The following is a 27,489-nucleotide window of genomic DNA, read 5'->3' as shown; positions in this document are numbered from 1 at the left end:
AAATGTTACTTTAAAAGAAGAAAAAAGGTTAGTCTTATCCCATTCAGTCCGAGGCAGCGCACAGCATTACACAGTAGGTACCAGTCAAAAAACCAATTACGTGGGAAGCAACATCAATTCAGCATGGTTCCCCCCACCCCCACAATTTAGAAGGTTCTCATTAATGTTGGTAGGGATGAGCAGAAACAAAATGGGGCAGAGACCCAAGACACAATCCAGTTATCGATGCAAAAATAGCCAGCAGCTCACTAATATTCATTCTGAGCCAATACTCAACTTGAAGACGGAACTGACTTTTAACAATAATTCTGGTTTGGAGGCCAATAAGCTGGCTGGTTTAGTCCCGTCCTTATTAGATGCAATCCATTAAAACATTCACCCGTGCATTTATTCATTCCTCTTGAATAACGTTAGTTCTGAACAGCATTGTTATTACTTTAACGTAGTGCCTTCTGTGTGCGAAGTGATCTCTAAACAGTCATAAAGGGAAATAGAGAAATCAGCAGTAGCTCCCAGAATGGGAAATCCACTCACAGCTCCTGCCGCCCCAGCCATGCTTCCCCAGAGCTCTGACAGATAGGGGGTGTCCCTGTGGTCTGGAGTTGAAATGCAGTGGACCAGCTCTTTTCTCTCCCCAAAATAGAAATTTGGAGGCTTCCTGAGTACATTGTTGTACCTTCTGCACTGTGCAGCCCGTGACCCAAGGCGTAGTGAGTTGCTGCTGCAGTGCAGTGGTCTCTGCTGTATATTTAACTCCTCCTAATTATCCTCATTATAGCAGCCCTTTATCACAGATATGGGCAGGAAGGTGCTCCATCTAATGTATTTTATGTACAGAGATGAGCTCCCTGGCCAGTGTTAAACATCATGTGAATTATAGAGCTGTCTCACCAAAAAGCCGTTTATTGTAATGCTAATGGTCTCTGTCACTCACTGCCATTGAAGTGGATCATGCGTCCCCCCCCCCCTTTTGTAATATGCAATTTGCTGGATAATGGATTTTTTTCAAAGAGTGTTTAGTGCCTGGTGGAAGGTGCTGCATTGTCAGAGGAATTCAGGCTGCAGGGTTATATAGCAACAGGCCCGGTACAGCAATGCAAACCTCCACACCCCACCCCACCAGTGCAATAAGTAACGTTCAAACCTAATGCTTATTATCTCAAAGCACTTTACAAAGGAACTTCAGTGTCATTATTCCTGATTTACAGATGGGAAAACTGAGGCACAGAGAGCTGAAACAACTCGCCCAAGGTCTCCCACCAAGCCAATGACAGAAACAGGAACAGAACCCAGGTCTTCTAAATCCCAGTCCAGTGGTCTATCCACTGGCCACATCACATTATGCTGGAAGGCAATCTCCAAGGCCTCTTCAGCCTCTTCACAGAGACAGCCAACCAGGAGCCCAGCTGGCAGTAACGATTACAATATTTTTGAGGGTATGGACACTTGTCTACTGGTTACTAGACTAACACCAACAATTCATTTTCCATGCAGCACTGACCAGCTGCTAAGTGCCAACTGCTGGCTACTACTGGCCTGAACTAGCTTTAGACCTGTGACCTAGAGGTGAAAAGCCACTAGCCCAGTACTAGTATGGTGAGCAACCTAGCCCTAGTCCTCCAGTGCTGGCTGGAATGGCTTTGGAAGCTCCTGGCTCAAGCTCATTTCTTTCAGGGTCTCCTGGTGCCTGCACCATGTTTTGATAAAAGCGAGACTAAGTCAGAATGAAACGCAGCAGAAAGCAACCAGGAAAATCCAGTCCAACCAACAGCTAGAGACTTTTTGGGGTTGAAACAGCCAAGATATGGGCTGGAAATTAGAACTGGTTTCACTCCAAGCCTCCGGGTGCCTCGGGGCTGGATTTAGGCAAGTACCTGCAACTCACACGGACTTCAAATAGTTGTGGGTGCTCAGCCGTCCTCAAAACCCAACCTAAAGTGTTTCAAGTGAGCCCCCAAATAGAGTGGCCATTTTGAAAACCATAGGAGTAAGTCACTTAGAAACAGCCAAGTTACCCAACTATTTGGACCTATAGTAGATTCTGCACATTGCTGAGCTATCTGCTGGACTGTTTGAGAGGGAGGAATTCTAATGGCAGTATTACTTTTACAGTGTTTAGGATACATTTGTACAAGGCCTGTTGGCTCTCACTCTATGGGGTTTCTTGGTCACGATTCTGGCAAGGGTTGAGGAGAGGAAAGAAAAGAGGGGGACACAGGTCATCTGAATGCTGCATGGACTCTAGACACTTGGCTTTTGGGAAACTGGAGCTGAGGGGAAGCGACGTGCCCACGTAGCTCTCAAGCGTGACTAAGGAGTTAATGTTTATAACGTGCTTTAAGGATGTAACAGGCAGTGTATGCCACACGCAAGGCATCTTATGAGGTAAGAAAGAGAGAGGATGCTGCGAAGGAGTCAGAGATTTGGTCATCATTAAATACTGATGTGGGCTAAGCTGGCCTGTGGGGGTGTTTTAGCTGACTTGCAGGTTTCTTTTGGTGTGATAAATTAGAACAATTTGTCACGTGGGTTTGTTTTTTCCCCCCTATTAAGTAAAGCGTTATGGGTGCATTATTGTTACAGCTTAGACAGCAACAAAAATACTTCGCCTCTGAAGGATACAAATTAGTGGGATAATAAACAGTGCCCATTCATCTGCGGAAGGTGCTGCAGGTGAGCAACAGAGCAGGGAAACAGCAACAAAAGTAGACAGAGATGCACATGGATCTCTTCACCAGCCAAGGCAAAGAGACATACGCCACAGGCTCCTGTAATGGAGAAGGATCACTGTTTACACCAGGGGTCGGCGACCTTTCAGAAATGATGTGCCGAGTCTTCATTTATTCACTCTAATTTAAGGTTCCGCGTGCCCATAATACATTTTAATGTTTTTAGAAGGTCTCTTTCTATAAGTCTATAATATATAACTAAACTTTTGTTGTATGTAAAGTAAATAAGGTTTGTAAAATGTTTAAGACGCTTCATTTAAAATTACATTAAAATGCAGAGCCCCCCGGACTGGAGGCCAGGACCTGGGCAGTGTGAGTGCTACTGAAAAATCAGCTTGTGTGCTGCCTTCAGCACATGTGCCACAGGTTGCCTACCCCTCGTTTACACAAACAGCTGAATTCTTGTTTGCAAAGTTCAATTATAGCACAAGCTGCAGCCAAACAGGCGGCTCGGCTCCAAGGGAGACACGGGCAATGGCTCAAGGTGTTTCCATTCAGTTGAGCAGAGTCTCCTGGCCTTTTCAGTCCTGCTGTAATTGGAGCACGGTACTGATAAAGGGCTCCCAAGAGAGGAGGTAACCAACGTACTCGGCTATTTTGCCTCTTTGTGGTTTGATCCTTCTCGTGCAGATTTCTGCAGGAGTAGGATCTGGCTCAAATATCCAATCTTGACTTACACAGTATCAAATACACCATCCTCAAGGAGGAAGAAATGTTTTTTCCAGATAGCGGAATCAGGGTTATTTATAAATAATCATGAATGAGAGAGAGAGGCAATCCAGCAGTTAAAGAACATGACAGTTCTCTGTACTGAGAGCTGTTTAGACCAGGGTGCTGAAAGGACATTTGCAATAGCTTTTCGAGTTCTCTTACAATTATTCCTAACACCACAATATCTCTGGGTCAACTAGGCATAATTATGACAATGCAACACTAAAGTGAAGAATTTCAGTGGGTATCGGAGCAGGGCTATATAGCAACTTCCAGTGAAGGATCTCAAAGCGCTCTGCCAACACTGAATTGTCATAGATCTGCACAACTTCATTCTAAGAGAGGGAGGATGATCTTCTGGTTAAAGATCTAGGGGAAGGGAGTCAGGACCCATGGGTTCTTTCCCTAGCTCTGCTAGAGAATTCATGTGTCAAGTCACTTAACCTTTCTCTGCCTCAGTTTCCTCATCTATAAAATGGGACTAATATCACCTATCTCACAGGAGGTTGTGAAAAGTGATGGTATCTCCCAAACGTCACCCCATTTGTGGCACCAGAATGCAACTCCATAAATTGTGTAGGTCTGTGACAATTCATTAGTGTATTTGTAAAGTGCTTTGAGATCCTTCATTGGAAGTCGATATACAGGCCTGATCCCATTCCCATTGAAAAAATCACTGATAGTCTTTCCATTGACTTCAAATGAGAGTTGGACGGACCATTAAACGCAAAGAATTACTATAATCAGATTTGCAATGCACTGAAACAACTCAAGACTGTCAGTACATCACTGTAAATGCAGCATCGCTATATATTGGAGTTCCACTTTATTCATTTAACTCTATAGACAGACGTAGTTTCTTTACAGGAGCTTGATGGTTTAAAACCCATAAAAGAAAGCAACTCTGATTAGGGAAACTGAACTTCATTTCTGGGACCACACATATGGAGCTTGCATTTTCATACCAGAATGGACATACGGTAAGATTGGGTCTAAATGGATATCAAAGTTTTAGCGCCAGTGAATTGCATCCATCTATCCTAGAAACAATTGAAGTAATAATTAAACTCTCCAAATGCTTAGTGTCTAATTGGAGAATCTCATTCTGGCAATATTAGCCCTAAAATTAGTAGTGATTTCTTAACAAACCCAGTGGGGGGACAAATACCAAGTGCTCCTCAGATGATATATCCAGGGACAGGGATGAGATTCAGGAAGAACATTCAGAGTCTTAGTTTCGATCATGTAAAGACGCCCTACACGCATGTGTAAGTCTTTGCAGGATCAGGACTTTAGACAGTAAGGTACTTATTGGCATTAATCACCAGAGCCATACTTGGACCAGTTAACAACCATGCTGTGATCAAATAAAATTAAGATGTAAAGAACTTCAAACCTATCCTAGAGAACCTGCTTCAGTACAGAAATAAACCCCCCTCAAACTGCAACCCCCTAGTTGTCACCTACCATCCCACATTGGAACCCACATAGGGTATCATTCAGTAATTACAACCTATGCTCAATGGGGATCACATACTGAAAGAAATCTGTCCTGAACCCCTTCTTCAGGCCTTCAAACAACAACCCCCCAACCTCTCCAAGCTCATCATCAGAAGCAAACTCCTCACAGACCAGGGCACACCATCCCAAAGCTGCACCAGACCTTGCCAGATCAGTAGATGCAAATACTGCAGACATATCTCCACTGCTATGATGATCAACACCTCCACAACACACCTTTCAAGATCCATGGGTCCTACACATGCCTATCAAAATGTGTGGTGTACATCCAGTGAGTCAAATGCCTCAACAACAGCTATATGGGTGAAACCAGACAATCACTACACTCTCAGATGAACTCACAAAGGAAAATGATAAAAAGACAAAAACACCCTATCACCTGTAGGTGAACACTTTTCACAAAGCGATCATTCCATGTCTGACCTCTCAGTCCTCATCCCCAAAGGAAACCTGCACAACACCTTCAAAAGAGAAGCCTGGGAGCTTAAATTCATAACTTTGCTAGACTCTAAAACTCATGGACTGAATAGAGACATTGGATTGATGGCTTATTACAACCAACAGGCCACTTCACCTTGAATGGCCCTTTGAAATATGTGTTAACTACTTATGCTAAACAATCTGTTCCACCTTCTATTTAGCTGTGACATTCTGAGTCTATTTCCCAGACCTGAAGAAGAGTTCTGTGTAAGCTCGTAAGCTTGTCTCTTTCACCAATAGAAGCTGGTCCTATCAAATATATTACCTTGCCAAACTTGTCTCTCCAATATCCTGGGACAAAGACAGCTACAATAACACTGCGTGCTATCTAATAAAGACACCTCAGAAAGGATCACTAATGAAGGATCCCATCACTTGAGAGAGAAACGTGAGGACTACCCAGCAATGTTGGCTCTCTTATTAATGTTACAGATTTTACAAAGATCAGAGGTTGGATTGGGATCTGGGAAAGGTGGTGTTCGGTCTACTTAAATTGCCAAAATGAGACACTATCTCCAGGGCATATTGCACAGAAATTCAAAGCGTGATCATGCAGCCCAATGAGCTCTACTTGGCTCCCCTTCATTGGGTTTGACTGCCCACGGGCTCTGCTAGGTGCCTGGAGTTTGTCTCCTTCTTGACTGGGGGGAGAGCGGTGGTGCATCCTCAGATACCACCCATTTGTGGCACAAGAATGGTGTTCGCTCCAGTGGTACAAGTAAGCCGGTACCATCAGGTATGCCGTAACGGAAAGACACATTTTCAAGAATGAATTGTAGAGCCCTGCACGGATACACATTTATACCTGCGGATGCGGATATCCATGGATAGAAATCAGCATCTGCTGAACCACAGGGCTCTCCTGGGAACCACAGCGGTGAAAGGCGCAGAACGTGGGGCCACCACTCCGTGCTGTCAGCTCCTCCAGCACGGCTGTATCGCCCCCAGCCCTTCCATGCAGCTGCGTCTCCTGTCTGGGGTCTGTACAGCCCTGCCAGAGGACAGGGTTAGAGCGGTACAGCCGCACCGGAGGAGCTGCGGGCGCGGAGCGCTGGCTCCTGAGAGTGGCGGCCCCACGTTCTGCTCCTTTCACCACTGTGGTTCCCGGGAGAGCCCTCAGGTTCAGTGGATACTGATTTCTATCCACAGGTATAAATTTGTATCCGCACGGGGCTCTAGTCAAAGAGCATTTTTTGTGAGAGGAGGCAGGGGTCAGGGGGTCGATACCGTACCGGTAAGAGTTAAAATCTACTTGCACCACTGGTTCACTCACAGTAAATTGTGTAGATCTCTGATGACCCTCCCTCTGTTTCCGAGCATGAGGAAGGAAGTAGTTAACAATGTTGACATTTAAATTATCTTTCCTGGGCATTTGGGGTTGCACCTCCCTGAAGTCATTGAGTCAGTTCCTTCCCACTTGGAGCGATTGGTCCAGGCTCTCTGTAGATTCAGGGAACCATAAGAACATATGAACAGCTAAAACGGGTTAGACCAACGGGTTCCTCTAGCCCAGTATCCTTTCTTCTGACAGTTGGCCACATGCTTCAGAGGGAATGTAAAGAACAGGGCAATTCTAGACACTCAATTGGTGGCTTTGGTGAAACTGGAGCTGAGATGAGGTGATGTGCCCACCTAGTTCTCAAGCATGACTAAGGAGTTAATGTTCATAGCTACTTTCTGGAACAGTTTTACAAGCAGTTATCAGTGGTTCACAGTCAAGCTGGAAGGGCATATCAAGTGGAGCCCCACAGAGATTGGTCCGGGTCTGGTTCTGTTCAATAATCTTCATACATGACTTGGATAATGGCACAGAGTACACTTATAAAGTTTGCACATGATACCAAGCTGGGAGGGTTGCAAGTGCTTTGGAGGATCAGATTAAAATTCACAGTGATCTGGACAAACTGGAGAAATAGCCTGAAGTAAATAGGATGAAATTCAATAAGGATAAATGCAAAGTACTCTACTTAGAAAGGAAAAATTAATTGCACATATACAAAATGGGAAATGATGGCCTAGGGAGAAAAAAGCAAACATCGAGTGTTGGAAGAATTACTTCTCGTGACTTGCTTACATTCTACTCCACACTAATAAAGCCTCAACTGGAGTATTGTGTCCAGTTCTAGGCACCGCATTTCAGAAAAAATGTGGACAAATTGGAGAAAGACCAGAGGAGAGCAAAGAAAAATGATTAAAAGGTCTAGAAAACATGACCTATGAGGGAAGATTGAAAAAATTGGGTTTGTTTAGTTTGGAGAAGAGAAGACTGAGGTGGGGCATGATAACAGTTTTCAAGTACATAAAAGGCTGTTACAAGGAGGAGAATAAAAATTGTTCTCCTTAACCTCTGACTCAGGATAGGACAAGAAGCAATGGGCTTAAATTGCAGCCAGGGCATTTTAGGTTGGACATTAGTAAAAACTTCCTAACTGTCAGGGTGGTTAAGCACTGGAACAAATTGCCTAGGGAGGTTCTGGAATCTCCATCCTTGGAGATTTTTAAGAACAGGTTAGACAAACACCTGTCAGGGATGGTCTAGTTATTACATAATCTTGCCTTGAGTGCAGGGGACTGGGCCAGATGAACTCTGGAGGTCCCTTCCAGTCCTACAATTCTATGATTATCTGCAGTGAAGACCAGTGCAAAGAATTTATTTAGCTTCTCAGAAACAGCCTTGTCTTCCTTGAGTGTTTGGCAAATTTCCGGCTTCTCATGTACTTAAAAACTAACAGCAATTTTGTTGTTGTGTCTAGTGCTAATTGGTCTTCAAATTCTTTTTTGGCCTGCCTAATTGTACTTTTACACAGTTTATGTTCCTGTCTATTTTCCTCGGTAGGATTTTTTTTTAAAGACGTCTTTTTGTCTCCAACTACCTCTTTTACTCTATTGTTTAGCTATGGTGGCATATTTTTGATCCTCTTCCTGTTTTTTATTATTTTTTTTATTATTAGGGGTATACATATAGTTGAACCTCTACTATGTGTTTTTTAAAAGTCTCCATACAGTTTGCAGGCATTTCACTCTTGTGACTGTTCCTTTTACTTTCCATTTAACTAGCTTCATCATTTTTACGTAGTTCCCCTTTTTGAAGTTAAATGCTACTATGGTGGGTTTCTTTGGTACTTTCCCACCTACAAGGAAGAGTTAGCATATCCTAACACTCAAAATAAATGAGGTTGGGAATTGTCCTGCAGTTCTGGGAGTATGAAACAGACCTATGAAAATTGGGAGTTGCCTGGAAAATGTGGAGTGAGTGTCCACATTACCCAATATATTGGGCCAGGGGAGTTCTGTGGTTTTTTTCTCGCTAAGGAAAGGAGAACTTGAATTATTCAACAATTAATTTCTTCTGTTCACACATACATAACTCTAGCAACAGAAACCAGGGCTGCCTTTACCTGCAGCTTGCAGCTGCCTGTTCTACCCTGCAGTCCAAAACTCTGCCTTCTAGTATGGAGGGTAGAACAGGCATGAGAGTGTGACAAGAATGAAATCACTTGGTTACTTGGTAACATGGGAGGGAAGGAAACCCCCTGCTATGTTTTTCTGTACCATTAATAGGCTTCTTAATGAAAGGAGAGTAGCTGAGGGGTAGTTTTACTCCTTTACATAATGATCTTTATTGGGGCTCAGACTGGCTTGTATCCAGTGTCACACGAGAGCAGCCACTCTCTCAAGGAGCTATGTTCTTCTCCACGATCTCAGCTTTCATTTAAAAACAAAAACAAAAAATCTTTCTAGCCATTACGGTTGGAGGTAGGAGGGGACACTACAAATGTGAACTGAGCATAGCAATTACAGAGATGTCTACAAAGTGATGGGGTCTAAATGAGATGTTACCACTCAAGGAAGATTTTGGAGTCATCATGGACAGCTCCCTGAAAACATCTGCACAGTGTGCAGCAGCAGTAAAACGGCTAACAGAATGTTAGGAACCATTAGACAAAGGAGAGATAAGCAGACAGAAAGTAGCATGATGTCACTATATAAATGCATGGTACGCCCATCCCTTGAATGCTGTATGCAGTTCTGGTTATCCCATCTCAAAAAAAGATATGAGAATTGGAAAAGGTACAGAGAAGAGCAATAAAAATGATTTTGGGTATGGCACAGCTTCCATCTGAGGAGAGATTAAAAAGACTGGCACTCGTTAGCTAAGAAAAGAGACAACTAACGGAGGATGTGATGAAGTCTGTAAAAGCATGAATGGCGTGGAGAAAAAGTGTTATTTACCCCATCACATAACACTAGAATCAGGAGTCAACCAATGAAATTAATAGGCAGCAGGTTTAGAAGAAACAAAAGGAAGTACTTCTTCACGAAATGCACAGTCAACCTGTGGAACTGATTGCCATGGGAAGTTGTGAAGGCCAAATGTATAACTGGGTTTAAAAAAGAATTAGATAAGTTCATGGAAGATAGCCACTGATAGACCTATTAGCCAAGATGGTCGGAGACACAACTTCATACTCTGGGTGTCCCTAAGCCTCCAACTGCCAGAAGTTGAGACTGGATGACAGGGGTTGGATCACTCGATAAATTGCCCTGTTCTGTTCATTCCTTCTGGAGCATCTGGTACTGGCCACTGCCAGAAGACAGGATGCTGGGCTACAATGGCCACTTTATAGTCTTAACATTGCATCAAATTCTATTGAAGACAATGCCATTAAATGAAAATGTACATGGGTAGGAGTGGGTTTGGGAGGAAGTACCGAGCTTAATTTCAAAGTCTCCTTCCACTCAAATAACTCAGCATGATTCAAGAGTATCTCGGTTAGGCTGTAATGTCCTGGCTTTGTGTGTATGAGCATGTGATATTGTCCTCTTGTGGCTGGATACACAAAGAACATATGGGACCGGCTGCTAAAGGACCAGGGTTCTAATTAGAGTTTCCAGTGTACATATGCTTATGGCAATAACTGTAGCTTGTATGTAGCCCATTACTTCATTACAAAGACATAAGAAATCCTTGTCCATTTTTATATTCATGTGAAATAACAAAATGGCAAATGAAATTTAATGTGGATAAATGTAAAGTAATGCACATTGGAAAAAATAACCCCAACTACACATACAATATGATGGGGGCTAATTTAGCCACAACGAGTCAGGAAAAAGATCTTGGAGTCATCGTGGATAGTTCTCTGAAGATGTCCACGCAGTGTGCAGAGGCGGTCAAAAAAGCAAACAGGATGTTAGGAATCATTAAAAAGGGGATAGAGAATAAGACTGAGAATATAGTATTGCCCTTATATAAATCCATGGTACGCCCACATCTTGAATACTGTGTACAGATGTGGTCTCCTCACCTCAAAAAAGATATTCTAGCACTAGAAAAGGTTCAGAAAAGGGCAACTAAAATGATTAGGGGTTTGGAGAGGGTCCCATACGAGGAAAGATTAAAGAGGCTAGGACTCTTCAGCTTGGAAAAGAGAAGACTAAGGGAGGATATGATAGAGGTATATAAAATCATGAGTGATGTTGAGAAAGCGGATAAGAAAAAGTTATTTACTTATTCCCATAATACAAGAACTAGGGGTCACCAAATGAAATTAATAGGCAGCAGGTTTAAAACAAATAAAAGGAAGTTCTTCACGCAGCGCACAGTCAACTTGTGGAACTCCTTACCTGAGGAGGTTGTGAAGGCTAGGACTATAACAATGTTTAAAAGGGAACTGGATAAATTCATGGTGGCTAAGTCCATAAATGGCTATTAGCCAGGATGGGTAAGAATGGTGTCCTTAGCCTCTGTTCGTCAGAGGATGGAGATGGATGGCAGGAGAGAGATCACTTGATCATTGCCTGTTAGGTTCACTCCCTCTGGGGCACCTGGCATTGGCCACTGTCGGTAGACAGATACTGGGCTAGATGGACCTTTGGTCTGACCCAGTACGGCCGTTCTTATGATCTGCTCAGTCTACTTATTCCAGACCCCAAATTTCCCTGCTCCAGCCAATACAACCCTGTTTCCTCTCTTAATGTCCCACCACCAAAGAACCTGCAAGTTCCTTGTTGAGATGTTAGCTTGCAAATGCATCTTGCCAATTGCCAGTTTGTGAATTGCATGCTTATCCCATTACCATATACCCAACTGTTGCCAAGGAAATGCCCATCTAGTCAACTAGATAAATCTCAGGGAAACATGCTCCAAACAGCCATCCCCACCTTTGTTGTCTCCTTTCCTTTCTGAGGATGCATGCAGGGGACTCCCATGACATCAAGATTAAGTTTATCACTTTCCTGGCCCTCCACAGCTCTGCTCCTCTGATCTGCCCATCCCTCTTACCCCACCTGCCACCCTGCCTGTGCTGCCAGCCTCCATGTCCCATTCCCCCACAGCCGTCTCCTGTCCATCTCCATCCCCTACATGTGGAACCTGGCTTGGGGTCACAACCCTTTCCACTATCACATCCCGCCCTGACTCAGCTCAGCCATGGTGCCTATAAGGGGGCATCTAAGTAAGGCCAGGTAGAAAGCAGCAGTGGGCGACAGGTCTACACACACAAGCCAGGGCACTGATAAGCCACATGCCTCGCATCCCAGGGTCACTTCCCTTGGATGCTGTGTCCATTATTCCCCCACTCCTGGCTGCAAGCTCTCCGGGGCAGGCTCCGTGCCTCTGTAGTGCCTCGCTTCGTGGGTGCTACGGGGACATCAGCAGCAGCAGCAGCAGCAGCAAAGCTTTAATTCTGCCCGGGGTCCCTGCAGGAACCGGCCTCCCCTCGGCTCGCGGAGCCGGTGCCTGGCCCAGCTGCACCCCGCGCCGGGCTGCAGCCGGAGGCCGCTCCGCTCTGCCCATGAAAGGGCCGCCCCCCCCCTCCCCACTTCCTCCCCCCTGACAGAGGCGCCCGCTACCCAATCAGCTCTGCACGCGCCGCTCTCGCGCCCCACTTGCCCGGGGTTGCCGTGGCGACGCACTAAACCAGGGGCTGACTACGGCTTGCAAAAGCCCAGTGGGGGTGGGGGGGATGCATCGGGCAAGGCGAGGTGCTGCTCCTGCTGCTGCTGCTGCTGCTGGAGGAGCCGCGCACAACAAAGGCACAAGGCGAAGCATCCCAGGGAGACACGGCAGCCGCCAGGTAAATGAAGCCTGGGCGCCGCAGGAGGGGAGGGGAACAAAGCCGCGTGTACAAAGGAGGGGGGAGGGGAAAAGGCGGATTGGCAAAAGCTGACGGGGTCTTGCAGTGGACGGTTGCAGGCGGTGTCACTTCGGTTTCCTTTCTGCGTTCATGAGAAAAGCAGCTGCTCGGCGCGCAAGCCACGCCAGAGATCTACCCCCCACCCCGGCCACTGCCCGAGACCTGCCGGGTGTGCGGTAGCCGCCTCCGGAGCAGGGCTCGGGGGCCAGGAGCGTGCAGAGAAGCGGCCAAAGGCACGAAGTTGGGATTGAGTTTCTCCCGAGCGTGGCGGGCAAAGGGGAGAAGGGGGCTGGGTTGGAAGGAAAAGGAAAAGCGCAGCTGGGTTGCTTGGGAGTGAAAATGCCCCAGAGGCTGGACGCCTCTCCTGGGTTTCCCCGAAGTTGGCTGGGGGGGCTTTGCCAGGGCGGAAGGGCTGGATGCGCCTTTCCTGGACGCCTGGATTACGAAGTTGCGATGCTAGTTTCCGTTAAATGCGTGAGCTCATCCTGCTGTGAGCGAGGGGAGAAAACTGACAGCTGCCCACAGCAGACAGTTAGTGACCAAAGCATGAATCTGCTTAGTCTGTCACTTGCAAGGCTATATCCTCCCTGCTGGGTAAGTCATCTTCCTCCCTCGGTATGTTCTCCTTGCCTGCCGGGAGGACTTGCAGCTAGGGTGAGCAGATGTCCGATTTTATAGGGACAGTCCCGATTTTGGGGTCTTTTTCTTATACAGGCTCCTATTATCCTCCACCCCCTCCTGATTTTTCACACTTGCTGTCTGGTCAGGGTACTTGCAGCGAGGGCGGATGGGTTAATGCCTTGTAACCTCCCTTCCTTTTCTGCGGTCTCTTCAGACCCGGGGGGCTGATGTAGAAAGGATGGTTAAGAAGAGCCTCTAGATTTGTACAGATTCTGGTTTAAAATTGTCTGGTTTGGAAAGACACCCAGTACTTTATAGATAATCCGTCTTCCCTATTCGGCGCTTTTTTATTGACCATGCCCTGCTTGATGGTTGAGCCAGAAAAATGCACCTTGCTCGGAGAAGGTCTGCAACAAAGGCGAATGGCTGCATGGGGTGATACAGGGAGCTACAAGAGGTTTATAAGCAAACAGGAGCATCCTTCACTGCCCTAGTCATTTGTCTGGCTTGAAATAGCAAATGGTAGGTGGCGTGTTGGCTTTTTTAAAAATCAGTTTAAATTTCTGCTTTCCATTGCCACTAGCTGTGCTTCCCTCTCCTCCGTTTTGGTCTCTCTCAGTTGCTCTTGGGTGAAATAGCCATTACCAGCTACTTCTGCATCCATCTCCTGGATTGTTTCACTGCGCGGGGGTGGGTACCTCTTCCAAAATACATTCACCTCTTCGCTGGCAAGCGTCTGATGCTCAAGTAGCTGTCTCATACCTGGGGAACCTGCATGCCAATTATGTACTTACTAGGTCTTTGTTACTGACAGGTAATAACAGTTCCCATTGATGAATTAAAATGCATTGGTCTGGGAAGACTTTTCTCACGCCACTCCTTTTCTGAAAGCTGATGCTGCATAACGATTTAAATGAACCCTCATCACCATTTTCTGCTTGTATTGGTTGTTTAATAGCAGTAGTGGAGACAACTTTAAGAATTCACACATCAGCAGGGTAGAGAACACGTCCAATTATAGAGGAATTGGTTCTGTATGGAATATATTATTTCTGCCATGTATGTGTAGTAGTTTTATTGTTAAAAAAGAAGGCTGAATAGCTTCCATCTAGCTCTTCAAATCTGCAGGATGCAAGTGAGTCATTTTTAATGAAATTTGCCATTCTGATTCATAAATATCCTCATCTCCAGAATGCTTTATTTAATGTGTAGTGATGTCATACCCAAGAACCATTGGCAAGGTTGTGCGTTTGAATCCATTCAGGTAGAAGTTTCAATGGATTATTGAAAAATGTCAGGTGCAACAAAATTCCCAAGAGGTTCTGTCAACAAAACAGGCAAAACCAGTCCTACCACTGTTAGTTACACTGCAGCAATTCACAGCCCTTCCTGAGGACTTGCTCCATTTCTCAGTTATACTTTCTCCCAAAAGCATTACAAATAATAGCACAAAATATTCTTTAGTTGTATTACAATAGTGTCTGTAGGCCCGTAGAGTGATTTCTTCCACGGGCTGCTTTCAGAGTGCTTTACAAACACTGAAGCTCAGAGCACCCAGGTGCACCAGGAAAGTAGTATTGTTCCCATTCTACAGATAGAAAAACAGAAGTACAGGCAGCTTAAGTGACTTGCAGAGAGAGAAAGAGAGGGAGGCAGACCAGAAATAGAGCCCAGAGGGCTAGGCTCCCTAAGTCTGTGGTTTAGCCACTTGCCCCACTCCCTGCGATTGCTTCCTAAAGTAACTAGCCCCAGTGATAGCGGTGCTTGCTATCAGTGCCGTATGCCTGGAGCATTTTGGGGAAATGTTGCCGCACACAGAGGACAGGGTTTTTTTGTTGTTGTTGTTTTAGTGTGATGATTAAGTGAGAAGGATGGTTTTGCAATTAAGACAGGACTGGGGCTCAGGAGATTAGTATTGAGGTGGGAGCTAGGAAGGAGTCCCACCGGCTAAGCACTGTACAGCCACCCAATAAATCAGGGGGCCCTGCATTGGAGGTTTAACAGTGTAAGTAGCAATAAGGTAGGTCCCAAACCCAGCGCTACCCCAGACTTCCTGGGTGACATGAATTGCCAAAGGTGCTCAGCTCCCATTTTAAAAGGCTAGATTTTGCCAAGTGCTCAGCATCCAGCAACTCCTACCGCAACACTTACAGCTAGCTACTCTCAAGAGCTTTCCCCACCGCCTCTTGGGAACTTTCGAGAGTCTGACCCCTTGTGGTGCAGCTCAAGTGGGAGCTTAGCTTGTTTGAAAAATCTGGTCCCTGATTGCAGGTGCTGAACTCCTTTTAAATATGGCCCCAAGTTACTCTGCAACTCAGTGCCCTCTCTGTAAAAATAAGGATGCAAAACTGCTTCTTTTCTCTGGTGGGGTATTTATCTTGTCCACTTAGACTCATTTCAGTCTATTTGATCAGCATTCCTTCCACCATTTGTCTTGCACACACTCCTTCCTCGTTCCCCACCTTTTATTCAGCTGTCATTGTCTCATCATGAGAAACACTCTTTGGGCCAGCCCTGGCTTTTAATATGTGTGTACAGCACCGAGCACCATGGAGTCCTGCTCCCCCATCAGGGCTTGTAGACAGTAGCATAATATAAAATAAAGTATTCTTGCTCTGTGAACATATAGTGCTGAGCACCATGGGGTGCCAATTGAGATCACAGCCTCTAGATTCTTCTGTTATACTGCAGTAATTTCTAAGTGATAAGTTTCATCTCATCTCTCTTGTATCTTATTGAGAGCATAGGAGCCTGGCCCAGCTCTCACTCACGCTGGTGTAAATCTGGAGTAGGCATATGTCTACTCTATGCTGCAATCAGGGGGTAGGTGCAACAGGCAGTATAGCTGAGCTAGCTTTCCTAGAACTAGTTCAGGTACCAATCACGATGAAATCACAGCAGCACACGCTTCAGCATGAACTGTACACGCCCATCTGGGGCCGTGGGTACTTAGCATAGGCCCAGGGTAAAGTGTGTGCCGCTATGGCAGCTTCAGTGCTAAGGGCACCTGTGCTAGCTAGATTTACAGCTAGCTCAGCTATGTCCGCATGTGCTGCAGTCACACCTCTCACTGTGATGGAGACGTACCCTAAGTCAGGGGTCATCAATTATTTTTTGTCAAGGTTCAAATTTCTTGGTGAAGGAATAGTCAAGGTCCAGCTGCCAGAGAAAATACAAAACAACAACAATGCTAATAATAAGTAAATAAAAAGATTTTGTGGTTTGTTCAGATGTATCTAGCAATCTGGATTTGGCCCTTGGACCACCTATTGACTACCCCTGCCCTAAGCCATCTGAAGTCAGTGGAATTGCACTGGAGTAAGACTGGTGTAAAATGGGAGGAGCGGGAAGGGAGGAGGGAAATCAAGCCCCAGACCTGGAAGACAAGGTTTCTAGGTTCTGTGCTGGCTCTGTCACCGGCTTGTTGTCTGATCTTGGACAAGGCTCTAGACTTCTCTGCTTCAGTTTCCCCAGCTCTAAAATGGTGATAGCAAATCTCTACTTGCCTACGTAGCCTGCTTGGAGATCAGTGGTTACGTGCAAAGGAGCATGATACACGTGTTATCGGCAGTGGAATGCTATTTTATCAATAGCAGTATCGCAGTAGCGCCCGAGTGCCAGTCGTGGGCCACAGCCCCATTGTGGTAGGTGCTGGACAAACAAAACAAGGGGATGTTTGCCCCAAAGGGGGTGCAGTCTAGAAGACAAGAGACAACAGGTGGAGACAGATGAGGGAGCCCCACAAAGAAATGAGACAGAATTGGTCAGGCAGCATTGGAACACTGACCAAATTCTCTCCTTGACATTGGAGAAAATCCAGAGTGACTGCATTGACTACAGCGGAATTGCACCACTATAACTGAGGAGAGAACTGGCCCCTACCTGAGATGAAAGGAATGTTTGCGCTTCCCTTCCCTAGGAAGTACTGTACGACATTTGGCACTTAGTGAAAGGTTTCCTGCTTATTGATCCTGCTCACTAGCCTCTCTGCATGATCAGGCTGGTGCTTTCCCTTAAGAGGCTCATTTTCCTAATATCTGGGGGGCTCTTCAGCTAGTTTGACAGAAAGTTCATATTTTGCAGCTGTCTAACTGGAACAACCCACTCTCCTCTGCATGACTAATGGGTCCTCAGTTCTGGACCCTCACAAGCTTCTGCACAAAGAGAAAACAAGGGCAGATCATGCAGCCTTACACCAGCAGAGCACCACTGAGGACCTGACCAACTGGGTGAGGAGAAGATTGCTATGAGCTGCTAAGTGTAACTTGGGAGAATGTTTGGCAGTCCTGTGATCGCGTGTTGCCTGAGCCAGCGGGCAAGCAGGGGGAAGAGAGTGGGTTGGCCAATGGTGGGTATATTAGGAAAACTGACCACGGTACAGAAAGCAGCATAAAATACCACTTCAGTGGCGTATAGCTCTTGTTCCAAACCTTTGCATGGGGGGTGGGGTGGGGGTGAATTTAACCCATTTTGCATTGAACCAGCATAAGTGAACCCTGACAGATGCACCAGCATCTCTCACATTGTCAAACATTCCACTGTTAGCAGGATAACTATGTAACACTAGGGAGATACCACTAAGCTAGAGATCACAGGGATCCTGCAGGAGTACACCTCTACCCCGATATAACACGAATTTGGATACAACGTGGTAAAGCAGCGCTCCAGGGGGGCGGGGCTGCGCACTCCGGCAGATCAATGCAAGTTCGATATAACGTGGTTTCACCTATAACACAGTAAGATTTTTTGGCTCCCGAGAACAGCGTTATATCGGGGTAGAGGTGTACTAGCAAGAGTGGTGTGTACAGCAAGCAGCTTCTAAGAGGATAGTTTAGAGATGCCCAACACATAGCGGGGAAGGACATGTGGTTTAATCAACTTACATTTGGAAAATTACACCTTGTGAATTACAGTATTTTGGTAGGATCAGGAATAAGTCTGTTTTAATTTCTGCGTCATTGCACAAGTCATGAGGTTGTGTCCCTGCTTTGGAGTATGGGTTAGTTGCCAAGTGGCTTGGGGCTACCCAGAATTTACGTGTTATCTCATGCTACTCTTCCATGCAGTAGTCTCACTCTCTCTCACTCACACTCTTTTCTAGGCTGTATCATCTTCACCTCTGCAACACAACATTGAACCACTGGGTCAGCATCGAGTCCATCAGAATAGAAACAGGTCATTTTCCATAAAACCTTTAGCAGTCCCCCGTGAAGGCGGTTGGCACCAAAGATTAGATATACAGGTACTGGGAGGAATTATGGGTGGAAAGCAATGAAACTAAAGGAAAGTTGAGGCTGAATCTGTCAAAGCTTCCTGAGAGTGCAGTGTATTTGGCTACAGAAGTCCCTCCAGGAAAGTGGTGGAACCCCAGATCTTAGTGCTTTCAAAGTTAGACTGAACAAAGAGTGATAAGTGTAGGGCAGGGTAGCATCTGCCCTTGCAGGAGGGTTTTATAAATTACTTCTCGTTCCTATGAATCCAAGGAGCATGTGTCCCCTAAAAATGAGCTGCTGGGCCCTAGGAGTTCAAAGCATCAGTCATTGCTATCTTTTCTCAGCTCAAGCCATCTTCTCCACCGTGCTGAAAGCTGTTCTGGAAAAGTACAGAGCAAGCTTAGCTGTAGGGCTTCTACCATTGAGCATTAGCCAATTGCTGTCATATCAGATTAGTTCAGTGTCACATTAGCACTCATTTATGTTAATACAAATGCAGCATGACTGCCCCCTAACACTGATTGAATTACTGTGTTTTCAGCCTCATGATCGGGATAATTAAAAGGGAGGTTCTGATTATGAAACCATGGACTTCCCCAAGGTGACTCCTCTTGCTCTGGCTGCTGCTTCTGAAGAGCCTAACTGGGAATTTTTTTGTCCATTTGGAGTTTGGGCAGCAGGGGAAGAAAGATGGAGGGTGGTTGGTTTTAGTACAGTTATATGTAGTAAGCACTGATGTAGCTACGCGATTGTCCTCTCTTGCACCACAGAGCGTGTACAGTATGGGTAGCAACAGTGCACACTTCCCACACTTTGCCCCCACAATGCACTCCAACCCCAGCCAGAATAGCTCTCTCCAGAGAGAGTTCTTGGCCTCTGAGGAGACTTCACACAAGGGTATCATTTCTGTGGACATTAGTCCAGTAGGGAGCTGGACTGAGACTCACCCAACCCATTCCACAGATACAGGGGAGGTTAAAAAAAATTATGCAGAGAATCTTATATACACATGGCCCAATGTGTGACATGAATGTATTGATGACACTAAGATGGCATGATGCAGCCCGAAATGCTTATGCAAGCTAACAAACGCAAGTTCTGTTCAACAGCTCCATGCTGCCTGGTTTTCCTTAGGGTATCTGCAGATTTGAAGAGGAAAGTGTCTGTGTGGCCAGGATTCAAAAGTTACATTGGTCCAAGGGCCGTGATGTGTTAGAACAGGTCTTTGCTTAGGGTCAAGACAGCTCTGTTGCTCAGAGGAATCAGCGACTGTTGTAAGGTCTGATGGTTCATGAGCCAGTAATGGAAAGCTAGGAACCTCAGAAGTTGTGTGTAGCAGACATTCAGGACCCTTGAAAAGTTAGGCAGCAGCCATGCTTTAGGACCTGTAGTCAGTGGGCGGTCATTGCTGGAGTCACTTTGACAGAACAGAGCTACACTTTCAAGGCCAGGAAAGGTTTCTGTCCCTAAGCTTGGAGGGGTGATCAGAAACGAGCAGCTTTTCGCCCAAGTGCATCCATACCAAGCTGAACTTAAAAAGGGGAGGGAGGGCTGAGAAAGGAGGGAGGTGTTTTCTCATGACTAACTGAAGTCATGGCTGGAATATTAATTGGCTATTTGATGAATCTAACAAATTAGAGATAGAAGAGACCAACTGGCTAGAGATGACCTCATTGTGGGGACAGTATATTTAGTCCAGTCCAGGTTTGATTCCACTATAGAGCTTTAGTCCAATAAACTACTAAAATTGCTTCTCTTTCCCCTTAACCTCTCCTCAAAGGTAACTCAAAGCCTTTCAGTCGCATGTTGTGTATTTATATTTTGCAAATGAATCTTTCAGGGATTGAAAATGTGTCTAGCACCTAGATTTCCACGCTCCCTGCATGCTTTCGGAGCTGTCTGCCCTTCAGGAGAAACATGCAACTGCAGCAGATGCTAGTGGGAGTTCCACATATGTATTGAGGGAAGAACTTGACCCTCTAGAACTGCCTTTTGAAGTGAATAGCAGTGGTGCCAATTGCAGAACACATTGTTAGAGCCATGCCAGGGAATGACACACTCGTCTCTTGGCTTTTCAAGGATCCATGAGCAATTTTGGCAGAGCATCACATCAGGAGCCATTTGTTCACCAAACATTGACAAAGTGGAGTCACTTCGTAATATAAAAAGACATTTAACAATCCAAATAGTTTTGACTTCAAGCGATTCATGTGATCATCAAGGCAGAACTCTTGCTGAGCTCACTTCCATTCAGGGTGCCAGGTTCTTCCTTCGGGGAGAGAGGATGGTCGGGAGAAGGTTATTTGTGTAACTTAGTGTCTTTGAGCCACTGTATCACTCAGTAGAGATGATTTCAGTGAGACAACATAGCAGAAGACCCTCTGGCATAGCTCCTGTTTCCTAGACACTGAGTGTAAGTTTGCAGTGTTGTTGGACCCCGGACATGAGACAGACAAGGTGGTGAGGTAATGAAGAGCTCTGTGTAAGCTCGAAAGCTTGTCTCTCATCAACAGAAATTGGTCCAATAAAAGGGATTACTTCACTCATTGTCTCATTAGTTGAGAGTGTCATATCCAGTCAGCAGATCTGTTGTGACAGTTTTAGTCACAGAATTCGTAGTCTGATTTATTAAAGACAAGGTGGGTGAGGTAATATCTTCTATTGGACCAACTTCTGTTGATGAAACAAGCTCTCTCTCTCTCACCAACGGAAGTTGGTCCAAGTTGGTCTCACCCACCTTGTCTCTCTAATAGCCTAGGACCAGTATAGCTACAGCTTCACTGAATAGCCTGATTTATGAAAAACCAACAGCCAGAACTTGGTGGGGGAGGTCTTCAATCACCGCAGGTTACAGCATGGCTTTGTAGAGAGGCGTGCCCGAGAAATGGCACATGGGTAAAATGGCTGGGTTTAGAAATGTGAGAAAAGTACTGATTGAGGCAGTGGTCCCCAACCTTTTCGTCTGGCAGGTGCCAGATGAAGGACCATGGCAGCGGTCGAGCATCTGCCGAAATGCCACCGAATTTCAGCAGCGATGCCTCTGGATGCCGTCGCTTGTCAGTGGCAAACAGCGTCATCCAGAGGTGTCACCGCTGAATTTCGGCGGCATTTCAGCGGATGCTCAATCACCGGCCAGGACGTGGGCGCATTTAGTTGCCCCCGAGGGCGCGGTGGCACCTGCGGGCACCGCGTTGGGGACCCCTGGATTGAGGAATATCTTCAACCAAACGTATGCAGATGGCCCAGAGCTGAGCTAGCCCCATCCCAGATGGGGAAGGCAGACTCATAGGAGTTATATATAGTAAATGGAACAGCTGGATTTTGTAGCAAGATTAAGGCTGGGTCCTTGGAATCCAGATGGCAATGAATCAGTGACCAGACATCACAGCACATGGCTGATTGATAGTGTTCTCCTCATACTTTTCTTAGGCACTCCTCTGAAGAGGTCTCCTCATCCTCTCCCAACTGGCACTTGGTAGAATGTTGGTCTTGACCCTCAAAATACGTTATGTTCTTGCTTTGATGGTGCCAGAGTTACGTCAGGGGACAAAGGAGGAGTACAAATGCTTTTCCAACAGAAAAACAAACAAGCATGTGAAGAACTACTTTACACACACCACTTGAATCACTAATTACATCTGGTGGTTAATCAGGGTGTGGGAAGAACACAGCAGCGTCAGATTTGTTCTCAAATTGTACATCTCTAGACAATTTTTTTTTCATAGGCACCAAGTACGTGTGCTGTACAAAGACCAGGTGTAGACCAGGGAAGATTGGCCTGGCTCATTCCCTCTGCTTCTGCAAATGGAGGGGACTGAGCTCTGGCAGATTGCCCTGGGGGAACAGGGAGTGGAGTAGAACCTCTGTATCATCATCTCCTTCCCTTCCCCTAGGAGCCTGCAGAAATCCCTCCTCTTGGGCTCTGAATGAAGCAAAGTGGCTCCACAGAGTGTGAGGGAGGGTGCAGCCATGGACCATCCATTCTCTGCAGCATCATTCTCTGCTCAACTCCCAGATTTGCCAATGCTACTCTGGCTCCAAGGAAAGGGGCCACAGAATGGTGCAGAGGGGCTGATCTTTCGCTACAGACACCCCCATGATTCTTTGGCTTTTCCCTACGGATCTGCAACACTGGGAGGCCTCACCCCCAGCTCACCCACCTGAGGACACTATCAGGTGAGAATTGTTAGGCTCTGTTCCAGCAGATTATCCTTTCTAAATCCCTCTGTCACTCAGAGCTCTGCTGCATACAGACCTCCTGCTATTTCCCTGTTCCATCAACTCAAGGAGAAAGCATCAGAAGGCTGATGCTGAGTTCAAACCTTCTGCACACAAGTGCAGGGTGCTGCCTGCAACAGGGAGATTTTTCCACTGCTATTAGCAGACAGCTGTCAATATCATAGTACCATTGGGGCCGTGTTTGTCTTTGTCCCAGGACACAATCCGAATGCTTGGCATGTCAAGATGCCAAAAAACAATGTAATGTATCTCCACTGTTATTCTTTTCTGTTGTAGTTTTAACCTTAATTGGCATGGCCACGAATTGAACCACAGTCTTGATTGCAAATGAATCTGCAAGATAGGCTTTAGCTTTCCATACTGCTCCGGGAGATCCACACTGGAATCTTCATTGCTCATTTTGCATGAATCTGCCCTGGTTATGTCCGCAACCCTGTTGCGACAGTTCAGTTGTACGCTGCTAGAGTGCGGTCACGGGGTTTTTTGATAGAGCAGCACTAGTCATAGAAGCTGTGTACTAGAACCCAGCATTGCTTGTGGAAGCCGTTTAAGGCTGGACCATATTTTTGGAAATAGTTGCTTTATGCTCTGAGGAGTTAGGTGCCCTCACAGCTTTCTTTATATCTGAAAGATTAGGATAGTGTCTTTAGGCAGACTGACGCACGTAAGCAAATATACAGGAGGCAGGGATGCTGGAACAATTTGTATAGTGGGGGCGCTGAGAGCCATTGAACCAAACTGCAAAAAAAACAGGAGTACTTGTGGCACCTTAAAGACTAACAAATTTATTGTAGCATGAGCTTTCGTGAGCTAAAGCTCACTTCTTCGGATGCATAGAATGGAACACACAGACAGGAGATATTTATACATACAGAGAACATGAAAAGGTGGAAGTATGCATACCAACAGGCAGAGTCTAATCAATTGAGATGAGCTATCGTTAGCAGGAGGAAAAAAAACTTTTTGAAGTGATAATTAAGATGGCCCATAGAAGGTGTGAGGAGAACTTAACATAGGGAAATAGATTCAATTGGTGTAATGACCCAACCATTCCCAGTCTTTATTTAGACCACAGTTAATGGTATCTAGTTTGCATATTAATTCAAGTTCAGCAGTCTCTCTTTGGAGTCTGTTTTTGAAGTTTTTTTGTTGCAAAATTGCCACCTTCAAGTCTGTCACTGAGTGGTTAGGAAGGTTGAAGTGTTCTCCCACTGGTTTTTGAATGTTATGATTCCTGATGTCAGATTTGTGTCCATTTATTCTTTTGCGTAGAGACTGTCCGGTTTGGCCAATGTACATGGCAGAGGGGCATTGCTGGCACATGATGGCATATATCACGTTGGTAGATGTGCAGGTGTACGAGCCCCTGATGGTGTGTCTGATGTGATATATATGGAATATATGGTATATAATGGAAACCAGTTCAAGCCAGGGGGTGCAGCAGCTCCCCCAGCACCCCTAGTTCTTGCACCTATGCAGAAAGGGTTGGATTAACTGAGGGACATTCAAGTTTTTTTGCAGGGTGTGTGGAGAGGGGGCGGGGAAGGACAGGCAACAGGACAATGGAAGCCTTGCCTGTTAATAACAGCTTTGATGATGATAAACAATTTTAAAAGTATAACTATGCAGTCTGCCTTAAAGAGCTCAGAACACTTTTCAAGTATAAAGGGGACTATTGAGAAGTCAGTTTAGGTTGCATGAAAACAACCCTATTAATCTAAAAAGTCTTCCAGTACACTGGGTTTTTAGATTCAGTGTAGTTTGACTTTTTGAATGGTTAACACTCACCCAGCCCTCATGGTTTGCCCTACATGCCCAGTCATTTACCCTTTGTTTCTCATTCTCCTCAAAGAGACTCACCACCATGCTGTCCTGAGGAGGAGTCTGGAGCAATATTGCCAGCTCTTGTGGCTTTATCACAAGTCTTAAACCCCAGCTCCTGGAATCAAGTGATGAGAGAATCTCTGCTTTCATTTTCCAATGAAGGAAAGGTTCTAGTGCCGGCAGGGGCGGCTCTACCTTTTTGGCCGCCCCAAGCAGTCATGCGCGGGAGGCGCCCCGGAGCCGCGGGAGCAGCGGACCTCCCGCGGGCATGACTGTGGAGGGTCCGCTGGTCACGCGGCTCGGCTGGACCTCCCGCAGCTGCGGACGGTTCGCAGGTCCGGCGGGTCCGCTTGAGCTGCCGCAGTCATGCCTGTGGGAGGTCCAGCCGAGCCGCGGGACCAGCGAACCGTCCGCAGTCATGCCTGCGGCAGGTCCGGTCGTCCCGGGGCTCCGGTGGACCTCCCGCAGGCATGACTGCGGCAGGTCCGCCGGCCCAGCCTGCCACCCCCCCGGGAAAGGGCCGCCCCACGCGCGTGCTTGCCGCGCTGGGGTCTGGAGCCGGCCCTGAGTGCTGGGGTTCTCAGACTTTTGTACTGGTGACCCCTTTCACATGGCAAGGCTCTGCGTGTGACCCCCCCGCTTACACATTAAACACTTTTTTATATATTTAACACTATTATAAATGCTGAAGGCAAAGCGGGGTTTGGGGTGGAGGCTGACAGCTCGTGACCCCCCCATGTTATAACCTCGTGACCCCCCTGAGGATTCCCCAACCCCCAGTTTGAGAACCCCTGTTCTAGTGGTAGTGGAGAAAGCTTGAAAACCCAAATCTCAGTGGCTCAAAAAGCAGGAGGCACATAGAAAACTTGGAATGTATTATTATTTAAACATTTGTGAATTTTGAACACTTGAGGATAGTGATATCATTGGAGTCTCGGGTTGATTTACATTTGGACTCTAAAACCCCTCCCTTTTCAGAACTTCTGCCTCTTCCTCACCTCCCCGCCACATGCAGCTGAGCCACCATTTTACAGGTTACTACTTTATGTTTTAAAAAAATAAATAGAAAACACAACACTATACAATGAAACCTGACAAAGTAAGGCAACCCTACGATATTGGCTACCAGATCCCTAACTGCACAGAGCATTTATCATAGACGTAAATGTTTGAGACACAAAGTGGAATTCTTCTCAGACAACATTTGGTGTTATGCTTAGCCAACTAGGATCACAACTGGACCTGAATAAAAATGTTGCCACAGAAAACAGCCTTAGATGAGGGTCAGCATAGATCAGGATTCCCTCTGATGAAATGCATGGACTCACCACTGATTTACAGGGTACACTTGTAACCTATTGGAGAGTGGGGTATACGGGGTCTACCAGTGGCACAGGATAGCAGTTTGTTACAACCCTACTTAGAGAGTGTGAACAGCTTGCATGTTTAACTCTGGAGATCTCCACTTCAATCCCAGGCGTGTCAGCCAAGATGGTGACTGCCACACCGCCAAAAGAAAGGTTAACATCCAGCACCCGACCTTTTGTCTAGGATTGGTAAAACACAGAGTTCTTAAGGATGACTTTCTAAAGCCAACTTCATCTTCACCAGAGTTCCACTGAGCCATATTCAGAAGTATGACTAGCAGCTTGAGGGCACTCCAAATTTATATAGATGTAACAGCAGGGGTAGGCAACCTATGGCACATGTGCTGAAGGCGGCACGCGAGCTGATTTTCAGTGGCACTCAGACTGCCTGGGTCCTGGCCACCGGTCCAGGGGGCTCTGCATTTTAATTTAATTGTAAATGAAGATTCTTAAACATCTTAAAAACCTTATTTACTTTACATACAAAATAGTTTAGTTATATATTATAGACATAGAAAGAGACTGTCTAAAAACGTTAAAATGTATTACTGGCATGCGAAACCTTAAATTAGAGTGAATAAATGTAGACTCAACACACCACTTCTGGAAGGTTGCCGACCCCTGTGTAACAGCAATGGCTCACCAGTAGCCAATGGAGTCCCTCCAGATTTACAGCAGTGTAACAGAGCAGAAGGTAGCTTGTGACTTTAGGAGGGTTATAAGGGAGGAATTTAGGTCCCTGGGGTTCATTTGGGTGTTCCTGGGAAGAGATGAGCCCAGAGAAGGCTTGTTCAGCAATCAGCTCCTTATTACACTCCTTGGGGTGGGATGGGGGAGGGAAAGCTCTTACTCAAGACAGCTTAGTAAGGAGGATGAACTCCACTATGAGCACATGTAGTGTTGTGAACAAGGACACCAAGTGGCAGGTGCTACAGAAAGCTTGTGTATTAAGAGGGTCTCTTTGGCAGGACAGCAGGAAGGGGACATGAAGGTTTCAGCACCTCTGGGCAAAACACAGACTATTTATTTGGGGGTGGGGGAGAGGGGAAGAGAGGGACACCTAAAGCCTTGGTGCAAGACGTCAACCAGGGCTGGTTTTAACTGGTGAGGGGCAGGTAGGACTCTTGTGAGGAAGCTGTTCTCAAAGTTACTGATTATTTACCTGTCTGAGACAAGGCCGTATTGTGTAAAAGAAAATAAAGACACACTAACCCTCATTATTCCCACAGCAGCCTGCACAGGTAAATAATCCCACACCTTGGGGTTGTTACCATCTGCCAATTTGTTTCCAGAGCTTTCAGTGGGAGAATCCTGCTCACTCCCAGAAAGGGTCTCACTCAGCATTGTCAAACAGCCTCCTCATTGACTGCCATGAGTTTGGCCTCTCAGATGCAGTTAGCCAGGTTAAATCTTACTCTTAGGAATTCATTTGGACACCGGGATCTCAAAGCTGCCTATGTAACACCTCTCCTGGCGGATGTGAGAGCAGCATACAGCATTAGGGCTTGTCTTCAGTACAGCAGCTATTGCTAGTTAGCACCTAAGCTAGCCTAGTGTGAGTGAGTGCCCTCATCAGCACCCCTCCCCTGTGCCAGCTAGCTGAAGTGGAAAGCACCACATAACTCCAGCTGGAGAATTGCATACA

General features: G+C 46.1%; 1 protein-coding gene across 1 annotated transcript in view; it reads left to right on the top strand.

The window, feature by feature from the left end:
- The first annotated feature begins 12,405 nt into the window (after positions 1-12,405).
- The window catches only part of LOC123343351, a 90,730-nt gene continuing 75,646 nt past the window's right edge, over positions 12,406-27,489 (top strand). The window contains exon 1 of the mRNA XM_044978426.1: positions 12,406-12,520. The gene's annotated coding sequence lies outside the window, so the exon portion shown is untranslated. The remainder of the gene's footprint in view (positions 12,521-27,489) is intronic.

Source organism: Mauremys mutica, chromosome 10, assembly GCF_020497125.1.
Source record: "Mauremys mutica isolate MM-2020 ecotype Southern chromosome 10, ASM2049712v1, whole genome shotgun sequence".
Classification (NCBI taxonomy): domain Eukaryota; kingdom Metazoa; phylum Chordata; order Testudines; family Geoemydidae; genus Mauremys; species Mauremys mutica.
Note: the sequence above shows the minus strand (reverse complement) of the source record. Positions and strands in the feature narration are given on the sequence as shown.